Source organism: Aquarana catesbeiana, linkage group LG04 (genome assembly GCF_042186555.1).
Source record: "Aquarana catesbeiana isolate 2022-GZ linkage group LG04, ASM4218655v1, whole genome shotgun sequence".
Taxonomy (NCBI): Eukaryota; Metazoa; Chordata; class Amphibia; order Anura; family Ranidae; genus Aquarana; species Aquarana catesbeiana.
This window is the reverse complement of record NC_133327.1, coordinates 216,064,649-216,085,427: the sequence shown is the minus strand read 5'-3', so window position 1 is coordinate 216,085,427 and position 20,779 is coordinate 216,064,649. Positions and strand designations below refer to the sequence as shown.

Sequence of the window (20,779 nt, the reverse complement as noted above, 5' to 3'; positions counted from 1 at the left end):
AATGTATAGAAGGTAGGGCCCGAAAGTGACTCAAGCCCAGGGACCCCCACCACCCTAAGTCCTGCCCTGCTGATCAGTGTATTTTGGTGGTGGGGGGGGGGCTTTGGGAGCTACTACTGGCAGAATACAATAACCCAGTGGGAGAGATCCCTGGAAGCCACTGTGATGCAGAAGAGGAGGAGAGGACACAGGAGCCACTGCACACTGCCCGTAGGAGCGCTGCCTGCCCGCAACCCAGATGGGGTAAGTGCCGGGCTGGATGACCGACCAACCGACTGGGGAGGGGGGGTGGTTGTTTGCCTCCCCCCAAAAAAACAGAAAAACAACCAGCCGCCACTGCCTGCTTTAGTTCATCTTTTCTGAAAAAAAATGAAAACGATAGCCTACACCCTTCATCTCCCTCCCCTCGAGCCCTACAGTACTTACCTACTCACCCCCTGTGGGTGATGAGCCGTCAGTGCCCATGCAGCCAGTGTAGCAGTCTGGGGATTTTAAATCCCCACTCTTTTTCCCCTTCTTTCTCTAGGGCTTCCAAAATAGATTAGATTGACTCTGATTGTAAGTGCCAGTGGTGGTCCGTCCATTTTTTTTTTTTTTTTTTTTTAGAAGCACATGATTAGAGCTAAAGGCTCTAATTGACTTAAAAAATGGGTGGGCTCAGGGCACTGCGCCCTGAGCCCACCCAGTTGTGTGACAATAGCGAATAATGATATTCGCTAGTGTCTTCCTGATTCTCCTCCTGGCCAATCAGGAAGCAGGTGAGACTTGATTGGCTGAGAGGAGAAGCGATCGTATTGGCCACCACGCTGAGGGAAGAAGGAGGGAAGCCACCGAGGAGGAAGCCGTCGTGAAGTCCAAGACACGGAGTAGGAAGAAGCTGAAGGGTGGGCGGTGTAAGTGTGGGGCCGGCCAGCCGCCACTGCTCAGTGCTAATTGTCTGATTGGCACCGCTTTTGATCAGATTCACTCTAATCCATCCCAAAAGCCCTACAGAAAGGTGAAAAAGGGCAGCGATTCCAAATCCCTGGGCCATTACACCGATTGTGTGGGCAGCGGCATGGAGGTAAGTAGAGCGGGGGTGGTTACTTTTTTTTCTGAGAAAGTGGACTAATCCTATAAAGTGTTAGATGCTGATATTCTAAAGCAGGCATGTCAAACACAGGTGAAACAGCAGACCAAATTGAGAGGACATTTTCAAGGGAATTATACAGTACCCACTGTGGTTCACATTATGTCTACTGAGAGTCCCACCTACCTATAGGTGGACTTAAGTTTTTCATCATGCACTGCATGGAGCATGCTGGCATGCCAAGAATAGAGCAGAAGATGATTTAAATGCTATGCCCATCCACGCAAGTTATGTAATCAGTGGCTGTCCAATGGCTGAATAGGAATGCCATTGGAATTAGTGCCATTTGGAGCCTTCGCTGATGAAGGGCACACTGACAAAACTTTGTTTTACAATAATTGCATCTTAACAAAAAACCTGTAACAGTATTTAAGTCTCAGAAAAAGGAGCCACAAAACATTTCTGGAAGTATTTAGCTGTAAAAGTATGCAGGGATGTGTAATATCAACTGAAGAACAGCTGCATTTTCTATTTATCCTGTTATCCAGAGGTGGCCAACTTTGTGAATATAGGGAGCTTCAAAAGTGCCCCCCCCCCCCCCACCCCAACAAGTACAAAGGGCCACACAATTGCTTAGTATTTAAAAAAAAGGCAGAAGGTTTTTTTATCTTGAGCCGCGGCTCTGTGTCTGAATGGACACACAGAGAAGTGTCTCGGCTCGGGTGCCCCCATAGCAAGCTGCTTGTTGTGGGGGCACACGGCAGGAGCGAGCCCCGTACAAAACCACTTCACAGAGCAGGTAAGTATGACATGTTTGTTATTTTTAAACAAACAAAAAAAAAAAAACAAGACTTTACTATCACTTTCATGTCATATGGACCTTTACTAGAAAAATATTTTTCTCCTCTTTCATCCCCCCTTTTACCTGAACTAAGGCTGTAAGCTATTGATTATAAAAAATTCTTAGGAGTCCAAAGTCTTTATTGTTCAACTAGTTACAACAAGCAGGGCCAAGAACAGCCAACATGTTTCAGGGGTCACACAATCCCCCTTCATAAGGACTGGAGGAAAAGTTCCAAAGAATACACATAAACATGATGGTACAGAAGAATTGATACTAAAACTACACATGTATAAAATAAAAATAAACAAATTATGATAAAGGAAAAAAAACACATATCCTCAAAACCAGAGTGTAATACAACTTAACTATATAAAAAAAAAAGGAATAAAGGGATGCCACACTTTGCAGTAAAAACCACAGATGAACCTGTATGTATACACAGGTGATGGTCATTCAAAGGTACTGCTAGCTTCCTTGAGAGACATGAACAGTCATGAAGATCACAGTGTAACAAGAAGTAAGCAAAGATGTCTCTGGTGTGTGGCTGGATGAAATCTGGCGAAAAGGATACAAATGTTTCCACTGCTAGAAATGCATATGGTTACAGTGAGACAAACACAGACTCATAAAATTTGCTATTACTAAAAAATGGGGTTTACATAAAAGTAACCTTGTTCAATGAAACGAATACACTGTTTAGCATAACATTATGACCATCCACCATTACCCATTGAGGCACTCCACTAGACTTCTGCTGTAGTATCTGCAACCAAGCCTTTAGTAGAAGATCATTTAAAGGGGTTGTAAAGTCAGAAGTTTTATTTATCTTATCGCATTCTATGCATTAAGATAAAGAACCTTCTGTGTGCAGCAGCCCCCCAATATGTACCTGAGCCCCATTTTTGTCCAGCGATGTCCACGCGTGCCTTGGCCGACCAGGACTCTTCCTCCTGATTCGCTGAGACACTGCAGTGGTGCCATTGGCTCCCGCTGCTGTCAGTCAAAGTCAGTTAGTCAACAGGAAAGAGGGGGCAGGGCTGAACTGCGGCTCTGTGTCTGAATGAACACAGAGCAGTGTCTCGGCTCGGGTGCCCCCATAGCAATGAGGGAGGGGCCAGGAGAGCCTGTTAGGGACCCGAGAAGAGGAGGATCTGAGCTGCCCTGTGCAAAACTACTACACAGGGCAGGTAAGTTTAACATGTTTGTTATTTTTAAAGAAAAAAAAAAAACTTTAGTTTTACTTTAAGTGATGTAAGTTGCGAGGTGGGGCCTCCATTTATCAGACTTGTTTTTTTCAGTACATCCCACAGATGCTTGATTGTACTGAGATCTGGAGATTTTGGAGGCCAAGACAACACTTCAAACTAGATCTTGTGTTCCCCAAACCATTATTGAATTCATCAGACCAGGTCACCTTCTTCCATTGCACTATGGTCCAGTTCTGATGCTCACTTGCCATTGTGGGCACTTTTGCCTGTGGACATGGGTCAGCATGGGCACCCTGATCAGTCTGGAGCTACACAGCCCCATACACAACAAACTACAATGCACTGCATGTTCTGATACCTTTCTGTCTAAACCAGCATTAACTTGTTCAGCAATTTGAACTACAGTAGCTGTTCTATTGGATCAGACTACACAGGGCAAGCCATCGCTCCCCATGTGCATCAGTAAACCTTGGCCTCCCATGACACTGTCACTGGTTTTCCTTCCTTGGGACACTATTGGTAGGTCGACCACTCCAGACTGGGAACATCCCACAAGAGCTGCAGATTGGGAGTTGCTCTGATCCAATCATCTAGCCATAACAATTTGGCCCTTGTTAACCACTTGCTTACTGAGCACTTAAACTCCCCTCCTGCCCAGACCAATTTTCAGCTTTCAACGCTGACGCACTTTGAATAACAATTGCGCGGTCATACAACACTGTACTCAAATTACATTTTTATCATTTTTTTTCACACAAATAGATCTTTCTTTTGGTGGCATTTAATCACAGCTGGGATTTTTATTTGTTTCTAAACAAACAAAAAAAATTGGAAAATTTTGAAAAAAAAAAAAATTACCGTATTTATCGGCATATAACACGCACAGGCGTATAACACACACATTCATTTTAAGAGGGAAGTTTCAGGAAAAGAAACTTAAAATTTTAAATAAGGAACTTTGAAGCAAAATAAGGGTCAGTGCCCATCTGCAGCCTCACCATTGCCATCAATGCAGCCTGATTAATGCCCATCTGCAGCCTCACAAGTGCCATCAATGCAGCCTCACCATTGCCATCAATGCAGCAGCCTCGCCATTGCCATCAATGCAGCAGCCTCGCCATTGCCATCAATGCAGCAGCCTCGCCATTGCCATCTATTGACTTCCTATTACAGAGGCCGCCAAGTAAACAGGAGATTCTCGCTGTATGTAATCTGATGGCACTCGACCCCGTCCCCCATCCCCCCTGCCTCCGAGGCAGCTGAAATGGAAGTATTGGCGTATAACACGCACACGCTATTTGCACCCAATTTTCATGGTGAAAAAGTGAGTGTTATACGCCAATAAATACAGTATGTTTCATAGTTTGTTATAAAATTTTGCAAACAGGTAATTTTTCTCCTTCATTGATATGCGCTGATGAGGTAGCACTGGTGGGCACTGATAGGCTGCACTGGTGGGCACTGATAAGCACAGATAAGGCGGCACTGATGGGGACAGATAAGGTGGTACTGATGACCATTGATAAGATGGCATTGATGGGTGGCACTCATAGGTACCACTGATAGGTGGCACTGATGGACACTGGTAGGTGACACTAATGGGCACTGGTAGGTGACACTAATGGGCACTGGTAGGTGACACTAATTGGCAGCACTGTTGATGAGGCACTGATTGGTGACACTGATAGGTGGTACTGTGGGCACTGGTAGGTGGAACTGGCAGGTGGGCACAGATGAGCTGGCGGGAGCTCTTGTTGATCGGGACCGATGTCCCTCTAAGAGCCGCCGGTGATCGGCTTTGTTTTTTTTCTCACCTCACACTATCAGCGTGAGGAGAAAAAATAGCCGATTACCAGCTCTGTTTACATCACATGATCAGATGTCATTGGCTGACAGCTGATCACTTGGTAAGGGGTCGGGATCGACCCCTTATAGACTTGCTGATCACAGAGTGCGCCACGCTGCTCGGACGGGGGGGGGGGGCGTCTATTGACGTATTCCCGGCGAAGTAGGTCCATGCTGTAGCCGTCATTCGGCTATAGCGCGGATCTGAAGAAGTTAAAGTTGCTCAGATCCTTATGCTTGCCCATTTTTTCTGCTTTCAACTTCAGGGACAACATGTTCACTTGCTGCCTGTGTAATGAGATAATTAACGCCATTCACTTTACTTGTCAGTGGTCATAATGTTATACCCTTCCCTGTCTTAGTGATGAGTTGCCACATACAGGCCAATCAGGCTCCAGTAATGATTTGTCCACATTTGGATGACCCGTGAAGATGTGTGTCCATGCATTTCTAAGCAGGGTATACCAAGACACATGTACGCTGTGACCAGAGCCTTCAATGATTCATGGTTCACAAGTTACATAGCTCATTGCAGCTGCTGTGAAGACTCCCCTAGCAGGTGTAGGTAAACTCCCCTCCCTAACTGTTGTGGAACTACAAGTCCCATGAGGCATTACAAGACTAACACCCAAAGGCATGATGGGATTTGTAGTTTCACCACACTTGGAGTGCTGAGGTTGCCGATCGCTTCCCTACAATATACAACACAACGTCCTCGGATGTTTTATACTCGGAGCTAAACTCCAATAAAGAGAATTCCTTAGAAACGACAAGCAGCCATATCATGCCTCCAGTGCTAGCCATATACCCCATTCCCCTTCTTTCTGTATCGGTCACACACTGGCTGGCGGGAGCTGCTTCTGCAGGGGACGTGGATCTCTAACGTCAAGTAAGCAGGTGAGTTCCTGCCGACTGGGATAAATACAGCGTGCACCATGCTGTCCGCATTCACCAATCAAGAAACAGCCGAGGGGCGGGACCTCGGTGGTTCCTGTAGATGCGTGGTTGGTTGCCTAGCAACAAGAAACACAAGTTTGTCCGTGATGTAAACCGATTGTCCTTCGTGTGATCTAAAGCGCAGTGTTGAGTTTATTAGGTGGATTCCCCGATTGTGCCGGTGAGTGTCCCGAACACGTGTGTGGGGGAGATGGAGGGTGGTGGGTGTTCTGTGTACTCTATGGAGGGGATAGTTGTGTGCAGGATCATCTCATTTATTGATGATAAAGTCAGTGTCAGGGTGAGCTCAGCCAAGCTCTCACTATGTATCCCCTCACCGTGTATGGCCAGATCCTACACCACGGTACTGTCACATTGGGGAGATTTCCCTTCACTTCCTGTCCCTGAAATTTCACAGGAAGTGAGGGTCATGCAGGGGCGGAACACAAATAACACAATAAGACCGCATTTACTGACAATGAGCAGGTGTGGATGGATATACATTGTGGTCTACAGACATTCTACACAGGGGAGTCGTCAGTGTCTCACACTTGGCTGTCCATGGGAATAAAAAATACATAGGGCCTGTGGTCAGCAGGAGGAAGAATAGTGCCCCATCATTGGAGTCAGTGGGGAGGAAGAATAGTGCCCCATCATTGGAGTCGGTGGGGAGGAATAGTGCCCCATCATTGGAGTCGGTGGGGAGGAATAGTGCCCCATCATTGGAGTCGGTGGGGAGGAATAGTGCCCCATCATTGGAGTCGGTGGGGAGGAATAGTGCCCCATCATTGGAGTCGGTGGGGAGGAATAGTGCCCCATCATTGGAGTCGGTGGGGAGGAATAGTGCCCCATCATTGGAGTCGGTGGGGAGGAATTGTGCCCCATCATTGGAGTCGGTGGGGAGGAATAGTGCCCCATCATTGGAGTCGGTGGGGAGGAATAGTGCCCCATCATTGGAGTCGGTGGGGAGGAATAGTGCCCCATCATTGGTGTCGGTGGGGAGGAATAGTGCCCCATCATTGGTGTCGGTGCGGAGGAATAGTGCCCCATCATTGGTGTCGGTGCGGAGGAATAGTGCCCCATCATTGGTGTCAGTGGGAGGAATAGTGCCCCATCATTGGTGTCAGTGGGAGGAATAGTGCCCCATCATTGGTGTCAGTGGGAGGAATAGTGCCCCATCATTGGTGTCAGTGGGAGGAATAGTGCCCCATCATTGGTGTCAGTGGGAGGAATAGTGCCCCATCATTGGTGGCAGTGGGAGGAATAGTGCCCCATCATTGGTGGCAGTGAGAGGAATAGTACCTGGTATCAGTAAGAGGAAGAAATGGCCAGATAAAGGCAAACAGTTTGGAGACCACTGATATAGGCAGACGCTTGTCCTACTACATCTGGCCACCTATAGGGATTACATGACTCTGTATTTCCTCACATGATGGAGACAGACATGGGTAGGACATATGTGACATATGTATCTGTTGTGATCCAACCAAGAATAGAATGAGTCCCGGACCCCCTACTGAGATGGAGTGGTGGGTCCCTTTGAGAAAGGGACCTAAAGCTGCACTCTGTCCTAAGAGACAGCAAGTCATACTCGGGATTCTTTCAGCTGTACTCAGGTTGTGTTAGATGGTCTGACTTGCTTCTGACTACTTGTTATTCTCAGCTGAGTTTCTTTGTGGTTTTGCACTCACAGCGATTTGACTGGGGAAGCAATGCAGCTCAGACAGAAATTACCACAAAAACTCTTTCATTCCATAACGTGATTAATAATGATTGAAAGTACTTCACAAACATCCACTTTTAACATTGGATTTTGGAGCGAATGGACTTTCTAAAACAAAAAGCACATTCATTGTTAGAAATGTATTCAAGAAATATTTTAATCCTGCTCCTTTTTATTTTTCACATCACTGTGTTTGAAAAGTGGGAGCAGTTCCCCTCCCCATCCACCCCTGGGGACGGGGACCCCTTCTCCCCTGGGGACGGGGACCCCTTCTCCCCTGGGGACATGGACCCCTTCTCCCCTGGGGACATGGACCCCTTCTCCCCTGGGGACATGGACCCCTTCTCTCCTGGGGACATGGACCCCTTCTCTCCTGGGGACATGGACCCCTTCTCCCCTGGGGACATGGACCCCTTCTCTCCTGGGGACATGGACCCCTTCTCCCCTGGGGACGGGGACCCCTTCTCCCCTGGGGACGGGGACCCCTTCTCCCCTGGGGACATGGACCCCTTCTCCCCTGGGGACATGGACCCCTTCTCCCCTGGGGACATGGACCCCTTCTCCCCTGGGGACATGGACCCCTTCTCCCCTGGGGACATGGACCCCTTCTCCCCTGGGGACATGGACCCCTTCTCTCCTGGGGACATGGACCCCTTCTCCCCTGGGGACATGGACCCCTTCTCCCCTGGGGACATGGACCCCTTCTCCCCTGGGGACATGGACCCCTTCTCCCCTGGGGACATGGACCCCTTCTCTCCTGGGGACATGGACCCCTTCTCCCCTGGGGACATGGACCCCTTCTCCCCTGGGGACATGGACCCCTTCTCCCCTGGGGACATGGACCCCTTCTCCCCTGGGGACATGGACCCCTTCTCTCCTGGGGACATGGACCCCTTCTCCCCTGGGGACATGGACCCCTTCTCCCCTGGGGACATGGACCCCTTCTCCCCTGGGGACATGGACCCCTTCTCCCCTGGGGACATGGACCCCTTCTCCCCTGGGGACATGGACCCCTTCTCCCCTGGGGACATGGACCCCTTCTCCCCTGGGGACATGGACCCCTTCTCCCCTGGGGACATGGACCCCTTCTCTCCTGGGGACATGGACCCCTTCTCTCCTGGGGACATGGACCCCTTCTCTCCTGGGGACATGGACCCCTTCTCTCCTGGGGACATGGACCCCTTCTCTCCTGGGGGCGGGGACCCCTTCTCCCCTGGGGACATGGACCCCTTCTCTCCTGGGGGCGGGGACCCCTTCTCCCCTGGGGACATGGACCCCTTCTCCCCTGGGGACATGGACCCCTTCTCCCCTGGGGACATGGACCCCTTCTCCTCTAAGGGCAGGAATCCCATTTTCCCTGGGGCCAGGGACCCTATCACTAGACCATGCTGGCTGACAGGACTGGCGTCAGTCACCCTTGGGTGCCAAGATGGGGGAGGGGGCTGTAAAATCCAAATCCCCAGCCACATGCTCCCTCAGGGTGAACTGTCTTTGTATTAGTGAAGCACCTTAAAGTGAGGTAATCCAGTACTGCTGTTATTACTGTGTTAGGATTATTATTATCTTCATTTATTAGCAGGTGAATGCGGCCCTTAATTGGAAAAAGGTTTCTGACCCCTGCCCTACAACTTCCCTACCTTCACGTGTCCCTGCTGTACTTACCTCTGTGGGTGTCAGTGCCCATGCAGCTGATGTGGTGGTCCAGGGATTTGAAAGCCGCTTTTCATTCCCTTCTTTCTGTAGGACTTCCGAGATGAATCTGTGAGTGATGAGTGATTGTGATTGGTCAGAGCTGGCATGTGACCGCAATGACCAATCAAAATCAAATGGGTGGGGAGGGTATTAGTTTATTTTTTCATGTTTTATGAAAAGGTGAACCTACACTTTAAAGTGGAACTTTAGTCAGACAATACCATCCTGCTGGATCACTTCATGCTGGCCCCTTTTGCAGGTATAGCTATGTTAAACAAACGTAAACAAAAAGTGTCAATACTGCTTACCACTTATGGACTGCCCGCTGTCGTTATATGTCGGCAGTTTAAAGAGGAATATCATTGTTATGGCAGCAGATAGCTGCCATAACCCCGGTATCCTCTTCTTCAGCGGCTGGTTCACTTTCAGATAAAAGTGGCCTCAGTGGTAGATTCGCCGCAAGATCACTTTTATCGGGGGCAGGAGAGGACCCCCTCCTGCCACGCTCAGGTCATCTCCGCCACTTACCGGAGCCGTCGGTAGCAGCGAAGACGATCGCATCAGCTCTCCCCTGAGCCTGGATGCAGAATGAGGGGAAGATGGCCCCTGCTCGGCTCCATAGCATTGGAGGGCAGAAGCGACGTCAAATGTCACTTCCGCCCAATGCTCTTAAAGGGGAATTTTATTTTTTCAAATGACAATTTTTAATTGCATTTTAGTGTAAATATAACCCCAGATCTCATATTTAAGAGGTCCTGTCATGTTGTTTTTTTTTTTTATTATTACTCCAAAGACATGCTGGTAGGTTAATTGGCCTCTGTCTAAATTGGCCCTAGTATATGAATGTGAGTTAGGAACCTTAGATTGTAAGCTCCTTGAGGGTAGGGACCGATGTGAATGTACAATGTATATGTAAAGCGCTGCGTAAATTGATGGCTTTTTTATTTATTTATTTTTTAAGAAGAGTGTATAAATAAAAAATAAAAGGTAATATAAATAAGATTTTTTTTTTTCTATTACAAGGCATGTTTACATTCCTTGTAAAAGGAATAAAAGTGACCAAATTTTTTATTTTTTGTTAAAAGGACAGTGTCAAAATATAAAGTTAAATAAATAAGGAAAAAAAAAATAAAGCGCCCCGTCCCGCCGAGCTTGCACGCAGAAGCGAACACATACGTAAGTCGCGCCCACATATGAAAACGGTGTTCAAAGCACACATGTGAGGTATCGCCGCAAGTGTTATGCCCTGTACACACGGTCGGACTTTGTTCGGACATTCCGACAACAAAATCCTAGGATTTTTTCCGAAGGATGTTGGCTCAAACTTGTCTTGCATACACACGGTCACACAAAGTTGTCGGAAAATCCGATCATTCTGAACGCGGTGACGTAAAATACGTACGTCGGGACTATAAACGGGGCAGTGGCCAATAGCTTTCATCTCTTAATTGATTCTGAGCATGCGTGGCACTTTGTCCATCGGATTTGTGTACACACGATCGGAATTTCCGACAACGGATTTTGTTGTCGGAAAATTTTATATCCTGCTCTCAAACTTTGTGTGTCGGAAAATCCGATGGAAAATGTGTGATGGAGCCTACACACAGTCGGAATTTCCGACAACAAGGTCCTATCACACATTTTCTGTCGGAAAATCCGACCGTGTGTACGGGGCATTAGAGTGAGAGCAATATTTCTAGCCCTAGACCCCCTCTGTAACTCAAAATTGGTAACCTGTAGAAATGTTTAAACTTCGTCCTATGGAGATGTTTAAGGGTAAAACTTTGTTGCTATTCCATGAGCGGGCGCAATTTTGAAGCATGACATGTTGGGTATCAATTTAATCAATTTACTCGACATAACATTATCTTTCACAATATAAAAAAAAAATAATTGGGCTATTTTTACTGTTGTGTTATTTTTTTAATTTAAATGTTTTTTTTTTTTTCAAATAAAGTGCGCTTGTAAGGCCGCTGCGCAAATGCACTGTGACAGAATATTGCAACGACCACCATCTTATTCACTAGGGTATCTGAACAAAAATAATTAAAGTTTGGGGGTTCTAATTAATTTTCTAGCAAAAAAAAAAAATATTTTAACTTGTAAAAACACAGAGTCTGAAAAATACTCTGAAACACAGTGAAGACAGTCATCAAGTGGAGAAAATATAGCACAACAGTGACATTACCAAGAACTGGACATCCCACCAAAATAAGAAAACTGGTCACGGAGGTTGCCAAGAGGCCTACAGCAACATTAAATTAAAGGAGCTGCAGAAATATCTGGCAAGTACTGGCTGTGTGGTACACGTGACAACAATTTCCCATATTCTTCATATGTCTGGTCTATGGGGTAGAGTGGCAAGACGGGAAGCCTTTTCTTACCAAGAAAAACATCCAAGTCCAGCTAAATTTAGCAAAAACACATCTGAAGTCTCCCAAAAGCATGTGGGAAAATGTGTTATGGTCTGATGAAACCAAGGTTGAACTTTTTGGCCATAATTCCAAAAGATATATGTTTGGCACAAAAACAATGCACATCACCAAAAGAACACCATACCCACAGTGAAGCATGGTGGTGACAGCATCATGCTCTGGGTCTATTTTTAGTCGCTGGAACACGGGCCTTAGACAAGGTAGAGGGAATTATGAACAGTTCCAAATACCGGTCAATATTGGCACACAACCTCCAGACTTCTTATAAAAAGCTGAACATGAAGAGGAACTTCATCTTTCAGCATGATAACGACCCAAAGAATACATCCAAATCAACAAAGGAAATAGTTTTACCTGAAGAAGAATAAAGTTTTGGAATTGCCCAGACCTGGGGATATTTATGATCCCCAAAATATAAAAGGCTCACCATAGCATAAAATCCTTAATCCTAATCATAGCCCTTACATCAAAGAAAACGTATAATTCCCACTGACACCAACAATTAGTCATTATTCCTTTCACTGGCACCAACAGTGGTGCACTTTTCCTTCTACTGACATTAACGATAAGGAATTATTCTTTTTACTGAACTGACAGGGAATTATTCCTTCCACTGACACCAAAGATGAGGCACTATTCCTTTCATGATACCAGTGATGGGGCATTAACTTGCATGTCTAATGCCCCGTACACACGGTCGGACATTGATCGGACATTCCGACAACAAAATCCATGGATTTTTTCCGACGGATGTTGGCTCAAACTTGTCTTGCATACACACGGTCACACAAAGTTGTCGGAAAATCCGATCGTTCTGAACGCGGTGACGTAAAACATGTACGTCGGGACTATGAACGGTGCAGTAGCCAATAGCTTTTGTTTCCTAATTTATTCTGAGCATGCGTGGCACTTTGTGCGTCGGATTTGTGTACACACGATCGGAATTTCCGACAACGGATTTTGTTGTTGGAAAATTTTATAGCAAGCTCTCAAACTTTGTGTGTCGGAAATTCCTATGGAAAATGTGTGATGGAGCCCACACACGGTCGGAATTTCTGACAACAAGGTCCTATCACACATTTTCCATTGGAAAATCCTATCGTGTGTACAGGGCATAAGAGAACCCTTGGATGTTGCAAAGGCCCTGGCTGGGTATAAGCCGCAAGTGTCACTGACCCGTCATAGGAGGTTTGTGCAAGCTGGTAAGTGAGCACTTTTTCTATGGTGGTGGCGATAGTTGAAGGATCACACACTGTAAAGTGGTGGATTGTGTGGACACTGATGAGTATTTTTCTATCACTTTTGGACCTTACCAAATCACCTGTGTTTGGCATATTGAGTTGAATCTTATCAGTGCAACTTCGTATAAGAATACATGATATGGGACTGTATTATATCTCACAGTAGAGTTACTGCTTTAATGTTTTGTATGCATTTTAGGCTTTTAGCGCAGTATTTATGCTGTTTGAAATATGTTGACTTATAACTGGTGCAAACAGGGTAAATATTAACAACAAAAAAATGGAAGGTCTTCATGTGCACACTACTCATATAACCCCAACAGTGGGCAGGGTGTAAGCATTTATCTCCGAAAAACAAGCGCGCAACCATTAATTAATCAGTGAAGGTGATTAAACACAACCATACAAACTCATATAAAGATATATAGTATTGTGCAAAAGTGATACAATGCCTCCATTCCCAGTTGATGCCTTCTATGGAGAAACGCGTTGGGTGAAGCAGCTGATTCTGGTGTTATCACGTTTTATCCAGCTATTTGGTTTTGATCCTGAGCTGTTGCTTCATTAGTTTTTCAACTGTTTCTGTTTTCGTTTTTATGATTGCTAGCTTGCTGTGAACATTTGCTGGGAAGTTTTACTGAAGCTTTTTAAATTGCTGTGAGCTGCTGCGAAGTTTTTTTTTTTTTTTTTTTTTTTTTTTTGGAATAAAAACCCCTTTATCTGCACTATGGAGCTTTTGTTATATCTCCCTTGAGTATTAACCGCTGAGAGAATCCATGAGAAGAGATCTGAATCAAGGGTGATTATAACTGTTCCTGTGTGTGGATTCCAAAAAGAGAGAGGAGTTAGCTTCGGTCGTTGAGGGTGATTGTAATCACGATCCCTGGATTGAAAGACAGGTGGAGGATTTCGATGTCGGCAGGCTGATGCAACAGGCTCCCATGATCTCTATAATTTGAGGTCCAACTGATCTGGTAAGCGGCAATAATATCACAAGTTTTTGGGCTGCAAGAACATCTCATTCCCATCTCTCCTGATTACTGAGTTTCTCCATACTCACATTGTCATTTTTATGGACTTTGCTTATATATTTTTGATCACTTAGATACACTCACTTTAATGGATTTTGTATATATCAGAGTACTTTTGCTTTAGGTCCTTGTAACAGGTTGATGGTGCGCACCACCACATGGGTGTTTTTTGGTAGCATTTTTTGGTAGCATTTTTTTACTTTATTGTATCACTTTTGCACAATACTATATATATCTTTTATATGAGTTTGTATGGTTGTGTTTAATCATCTTCACTGATTAATTAATAGTTGCGCGCTTGTTTTTCGGAGATATGTTTTTGAGCTTTTTTGAATTTAGGCTTACACAAGCAGCTGCACTTTTTTCACTTAGCGCAGAAATTTCTTTTATAGCTAGGGTGTAAGCATTCCTTAAAAACGGCTACCCCTGGAAGTGGCTATAAAATACTGGTGCCTAATTATCAATGTTAGCCGGCTTACTTTGGGGCCCTTCTGTAAGGTGGTGCATAGAAGCTGTCCCTTAAAGCGTGTGAAATAAATGGCCAATAGGCTGCAAACTGTGTGTAGCGGAATTTGCAGATTTGAATATAGGCACTGCTCCATTAGGGATAGTTTGGGATGCCCTGAAGGCTTTTCTCCGGGGGATCCTAATTCAAAAAAATATCCTATACTAAGAAAAAATCACAGATAGAAGAACTAAAAGTCAAGGAGAGGGTTAGAAGGGCAGAAGAACGGTATGTTGAGGCACCGACCCCATCCAGATATGAGGCGTGGGAAGAGAGGCAAAATGAGTATAGTAGAACGGTTATGGAAAAGATGGGGTGGAAAAAGCTATTTCAAAAATGGAGGTTTGCCTGTGAGGGGGAGTGTGTGGGGAAGACTTTGGCCCTGATTATCAGGGCCAATGGCCTTCCAAAGTACATACCAGCAATTGAAGGAAGAGAGGGAATAATAAAAAACACTAATCCAGAAATATTAGAAGAGTTTAGAGAATATTTTAAAAATCTATATAGTTCGGCACAGGAAGACGTGACGGGAGAAATGAAGGCTTTTTTTGGACAGCTAAAGTTAACCCCGCTTGCGAAAGAGGATCGGGAAATGTTGGAGGCCCCTCTGACACTAGTAGAGTTACAAAGGGTTGTGGCAGATATGGCTAACCAGAAAGCCCCTGGCCCCGATGGTTTACCCATAGAAATTTTCAAAAAGTATGGGGAGATTTTGCTCCCCATGCTTTTGGAAGTACTAAACGGCACTAAGAAGGACGGTAATCTACCTGCGTCTATGACAGAAGCCATCATAATAATGTTGCTGAAGGAGGGGAAAAACCCGTTAGAAGTGGCATCATACAGACCGATATCATTATTATGTTCGGACGTGAAGATTCTGGCAAAGGCCTTGGCAACAAGGCTAAAGAAAATAATTTCAAAATTAATTCATATAGATCAAACCGGGTTTATCCCGGACAGAGCTACAAGTACGAACATAAGACGAGTATATTTAAATGTGCAGATTCCCACAGTAAACAGTGGTAAGAGAGCGCTCCTCTTGTTAGATGCAACCAAGGCATTTGATTGCCTGGAATGGCATTATATTTGGAAGGTGCTAGCGGAATTCCAATTTGGCCCAAGCTTTGCTCATTGGCTGAGTCTTTTATATGACAAGCCAAAAGCAAAGATCAGAGTCAATGGAGAATGTGCAGATTGGTTCCAATTAAGAATGGGCACCAGGCAGGGGTGTCCTTTGTCACCCCTCCTGTTTGCCCTGGCAATGGAGCTGCTGGCTGCGGCTGTAAGAGCGTCTCAGGAGGTTCAGGGGTTTAAAAGAAGGAGGGGAGAGGAGAAAATAGCAATGTACGCGAACGATATTTTGTTGTTCCTGGGATACACACAGGATTCATTAAGGACGGCCATGGGGATAATTGAGGATTTTGGCCAATTCTCCGGGTTAAAAATTAATTGGGAAAAGTCAGCAATATTACCCATAGACCCTCTGACGGAGCCCCTTCCGTACCAAATTCCACAAATTAAGGTAGTGAATCAGTTAAAATATCTGGGGATTAATATCTCAAGGGATCCGGAACAATATATCGCAGAAAACTTAGTCCCATTTAATGAAAAAAACTTAAACAGAAATGTCGGGTGTGGGGATGATTGCCTCTTTTGGTCGCCGGGTGCTGTAATCTGATAAAAATGGTTTGGATGCCGCAAATTCTATATATTTTACACAACTCACCTGTTTGGATCACTAAACGTTGGTTTAACAAAATGGATAGCCTATTTAGAGAGCTGATCTGGAAGGGTGGGGTAGCAAGAATCGGCTTGCAGACGCTCCGGCGACCGGGAGAGAAGGGCGGATTGGGAATGCCGGATCCGGGATGCTACTTCTTGGCATCTCAGGTCCAGCATATAGGAGGGTGTAACAGGCCCGGGAAATGGGTAGCGGGGAATAGTGTACTATTAAACGACACTAACTATGATACTATAGTAGAAGCGCTGGAGGCGGACTCCTTTGACACTTGATGTCCCACCACCCGGTTGATGTTCAAGAGTTGGACTAAGGTTAAAAAAATATTGGGATATGTGGATTTCTCTGAGTTTTCCCCATTGTGGGAAAATAGCAAGCTTAATGAGTTAAAAATAATGGGGAAGATTGAGGAATGGGATCGGCAGGGCATCCATTTTCTATCACAGCTTTACAAAGCTGGGAGATTAAAAACATTCCAGGAGCTAGTGGTTGAATTTGCGATCCCCAATCGATCATTCTACAGATACTTGCAATTAAGGCACGCCCTAGACGCACAATTTAACGGCAAGGAGCCACTATGGAGCGATATGATCTCTCTAAGAAAGCTGGTCGATGCAGATTCCACGAAAGGCTTAATTTCAGATATGTACAGTAGTTTGAGAGTTTCGGTCCAGGGGGTTAGGGCGGCAGACAAAAATAGGAAGAAATGGGAGGAGGAGGTTGGGTCAATGTCGGACAGTCAATGGGAGTATGTTTTATCATCTGGACCTAGGGTCTCCCTCTCTCCATCGCAGGCAGTGTCTCATTTATATCTGATATATAGGGTGTATTTTACGCCCCTAAAGATGTTTAGGATGGGGAAGAGGGTAGACGCTGGGTGCCAGAGGTGTGGAGGTGAGAGGGGAGATCTGTTTCATATGTTCTGGCGTTGCCCCAAATTGTACAGATATTGGAAACGTATAGTGGATAGGATTAATGCCATTTTCAAGACATCACTGAGCATGGGTGCCAGAACCTGTCTTCTGGGCCTGATGGAGGATCAACAGCCCGCGAGGGATATACAAACCGCAATAGTTAGGTGCCTGTTTCAAGGGAAAAAGCTTATAGCTAAGAACTGGCAGAGTAAAGAACCCCCGACGTTCGAGGAATGGGTGAAGGAAGTAAAGGAGGAAGTTAGTAGAGAGAAATATATATGAAAAGTAGTAATTATAAAAAAATTTGAGAAAATATGGAGGCATTGGGTGATGTGGGAGGAGCATAGAATGAATGGCGGTGTGGGAGAATGAGGTATAGGAGGGTTGGGGGAAGGGAGGGGGTTGTGTAGGGGGGTGGAAAGGGGGAAAAAGGGAAAAACTTTCGAATATCTCTCTGATAAAGGAGGGCATTCTATGGACGATCATTTTCTTTGCTTTCTACGTGGATTACTGTACAAATGTGATAAATTTAAGGACTGCGTAGATGCTGGATATGTCAGTCCCGGTTCATGTTTTGATCTGTTGTTTTTAATGTGAATTTTTTCGAAAAAAAAAAGGATTTAAGTAAAAAAAACTGTGTGTAGCAAGGAATTTAAAAGTTGCATTTATGCTCACCGCTCCTGGTAGTTGACAGGTCTGGTCCCATATGCTTGTTGGTCAGCTGTTCCAGAAGTCCCATTTCTCACAATCGGTTCCAAACTGACTCTCCCTGACTGTAGGTACACACAGCAATGGGTCCCTCTAGCTTTGGGTTCTGGTACACAGATACCCACAGCTCGCTCTGTCTCACATGGCCGGTAGTGCAGTGGTGGGAGAGCAAGCTGGTGGAACACAGAGGCGGCTGCACCCAGCTACATTAGTGTGCAGGATTACAGTTTGTTTGCATATTAGCCCTTGAAAAAGAGTGCTTTATGTTTCTGAATCTCACTAGACAGAAAACCATATGTGGCTAGATCTAGTTAATGTTGACCCCCCTCCCGCCCCCTCGGTTCTTTTCTACTCAGTACACACTTCTTAAATATGCAGAACCTGTATAATGATATTAAATTACCGTGAAAAAAAAAAACTAACAATCGCCTTTATTACTATAATGATTTAATGACAAATACAGCTTAATTAAGATAATACCTTTTTTACCAGGCCAAAATGTTCTGAAAAGGTATCACAATCTACTGAGCTGGCTTTTCTCCAGTAACAATATGTCTGCCGGCTTTTTTAACTGCCTCTTAGAGACTAACATAAATTGTAGTGCAATAAACCTTCCAGTGAAACTGGGCCTGAAGTTATGTATTGGTCTTAAGCTGTATTTTGCCATGATTGCTCTGCAATCTCTGAGGGGAATTCATTAAAATGTTATTCTTATTTGGTTGCACGGATAAAATTAATCCACTCTTGCACCTGACTTTACCAGATGAAAGTAATAGGATATTTGCATTGATCTGTCAGCTTATATTGTCATAGCTCGAGAACAGTACTTTGATGCCTTCCATCCCATAGATGAGACCTAGCAGGATCATTTCTCAAAGATATGGCACTGTCTCTCCCAGTAAAAGGAAAAAAAAAAATTAAGATTAATGTAAATGTATTAAAATCATCCGTTCTTTTCACTGTGACAAATGCAAATATGAACCTAGATCTGCTTTTTTTAGGAATATTTGCACAAATGTGCTTTTTTTTTTTTTTCTTCGTGGATTGAACGACTGATCGATTTTTGTCCCACATGAAAATACCCATTTTTCGAAGTAATTAGTAAGCCAGTGCTAAATGCTGTCACTATAAGCACAGTCGAGGTAATTGAAATCTGTTTGCGGGTTTTTATATGTTGCAGGTCATCATTCTCACTCTTTGCACTGCCTAATTAAAGGAATGTAAACAACAAAAATAATAATAAAATAACATTTTCATATTAACATTTTCCTTGGATCAAAATTCAGTCGCTTCAGCAGGGAATTTGTAAGGCCACTCTGTGTGTGGTGTGCTATAGCCGGCAACCCTAATCATCAATATTTTTTACTTTCTGCTATAAAACCTATCCAATAATTTTTGGTAAATTAAATCCCAATAAATTGGGATTTTTATTGGGAAAAGTTATATAATATTTATGGCTTTTTTTTTTTTTTTTCTTGTAATGGCGATGATCAGCAATTTTCAGTGGGACTGCGACCATTGCAGCGGACAGATCGGACACCTAACTAACACTTTTTTGAAACTTTTTTGGGAACCAGTGATCAGAGCTGCACTGACACCGTATAAAGGACACTGGCAGGGAAGGGAGTTAACATCAGGGGCGATCAAAGGGTTAAGTGTGTTCCCTGTTTGTGCTTTCTTACTGTGGGGGGGGGGGGGGCCTCACTGCATGGACACTGTGATCTGTGCTCCTGATTAGCAGGAACATAAGATCAGTATTCATGCCTGACAGCATGGCGGTCTGCCTTGTTTAAATCAGCAGGCCGCTCTGCTATCTCTGTGGGGAGTAATCTGTGGCCAACAGACATCGCCTCTACAGGGCCTGCTGAGTGGCTTCCCCTGTGTCCAATCAGGACGTGATCGCGGCTCTGGTGGCGTGCGCACACCCCCTGGTTGCGATTGAACAATAGAACTGACCTGCCACAGTATATATAAGGTAGGCAGTTGGAAACTGTTTACACAAAAATCATTAGAGGTGCACCGAAATTTCGCCCGCCAAAAATTATCGTCCGAAAACGGTGCATTTTCATTCGGCCAATGGAAAAAAACAGCCGATACCGAAAGGGGGCGTGGTCCACCACAGATGCCGCCCATTGCAGGAGTGTCACCCTGGTGCGCCCCAGTCCTCCACTCCCTCCTCCTCCTTGCTGCGATCTCCGCATGTCATGGAACTGAATTGTCCAGGCCGTAGTAACAACAATGTCTCACCTCCTGTGATAGGCGGGACATTGAATCAGTGTGACGTGATCACAGGAGGCGGGACATTGTTACTGTGGCCCGGGCAATTCAAACCCTGCTCCGTGACACACAGAGATAGTCACTCTGATCCGGGCACAGGCAGGTTGCATTTGATGGACACTGGTGAGGCTGCTGGGCATAGGCAGGCTGCATATGACAGGCATTGGTGAGGCTGCTGGGCACAGGCAGGCTGCATATGATGGACACTGGTGAGGCTGCTGGGCACAAGCAGGCTGCATTTGACGGGCACTGGTGAGGCTGCATTGATCTCCTGTATCATGTCTGCATTCTCTGACCATCTCCTGTATCATATCTACTAGAGGTGCGTCAAATGTACATTTTACTAATGCTAGCAGTGTGTTTAAGTTTAAGTAAAAGATTGCAGACATGATACAAGAGATGGTTAGAGACTGCAGACTGCATTTTTCTTGACCTTTCTTGCAGTAAAGGTGCCAATAATGGCAAACAATAAATTCATATTAATTTAGATTGATGATATTAATTGAACATAATCCAATTTTATATATAAAAATAATATACATTTTTCGGCCTAGTGCATCCTTCATTTTCGGTATGGCACCAAAATTTCCATTCAGTGCACCCCTAAAAATCA

General features: G+C 45.0%; 1 protein-coding gene across 2 annotated transcripts in view; it reads left to right on the top strand.

Annotated features, from left to right (window-relative positions):
- Positions 1-5,918: 5,918 nt before the first annotated feature.
- The window catches only part of ZBBX (zinc finger B-box domain containing), a 427,325-nt gene continuing 412,464 nt past the window's right edge, over positions 5,919-20,779 (top strand). Inside the window, exon 1 of one of the 2 annotated variants that reach the window (XM_073626142.1) lies at positions 5,919-6,083. The gene's annotated coding sequence lies outside the window, so the exon portion shown is untranslated. The remainder of the gene's footprint in view (positions 6,084-20,779) is intronic. The other variant, XM_073626141.1, reaches the window with a different exon arrangement.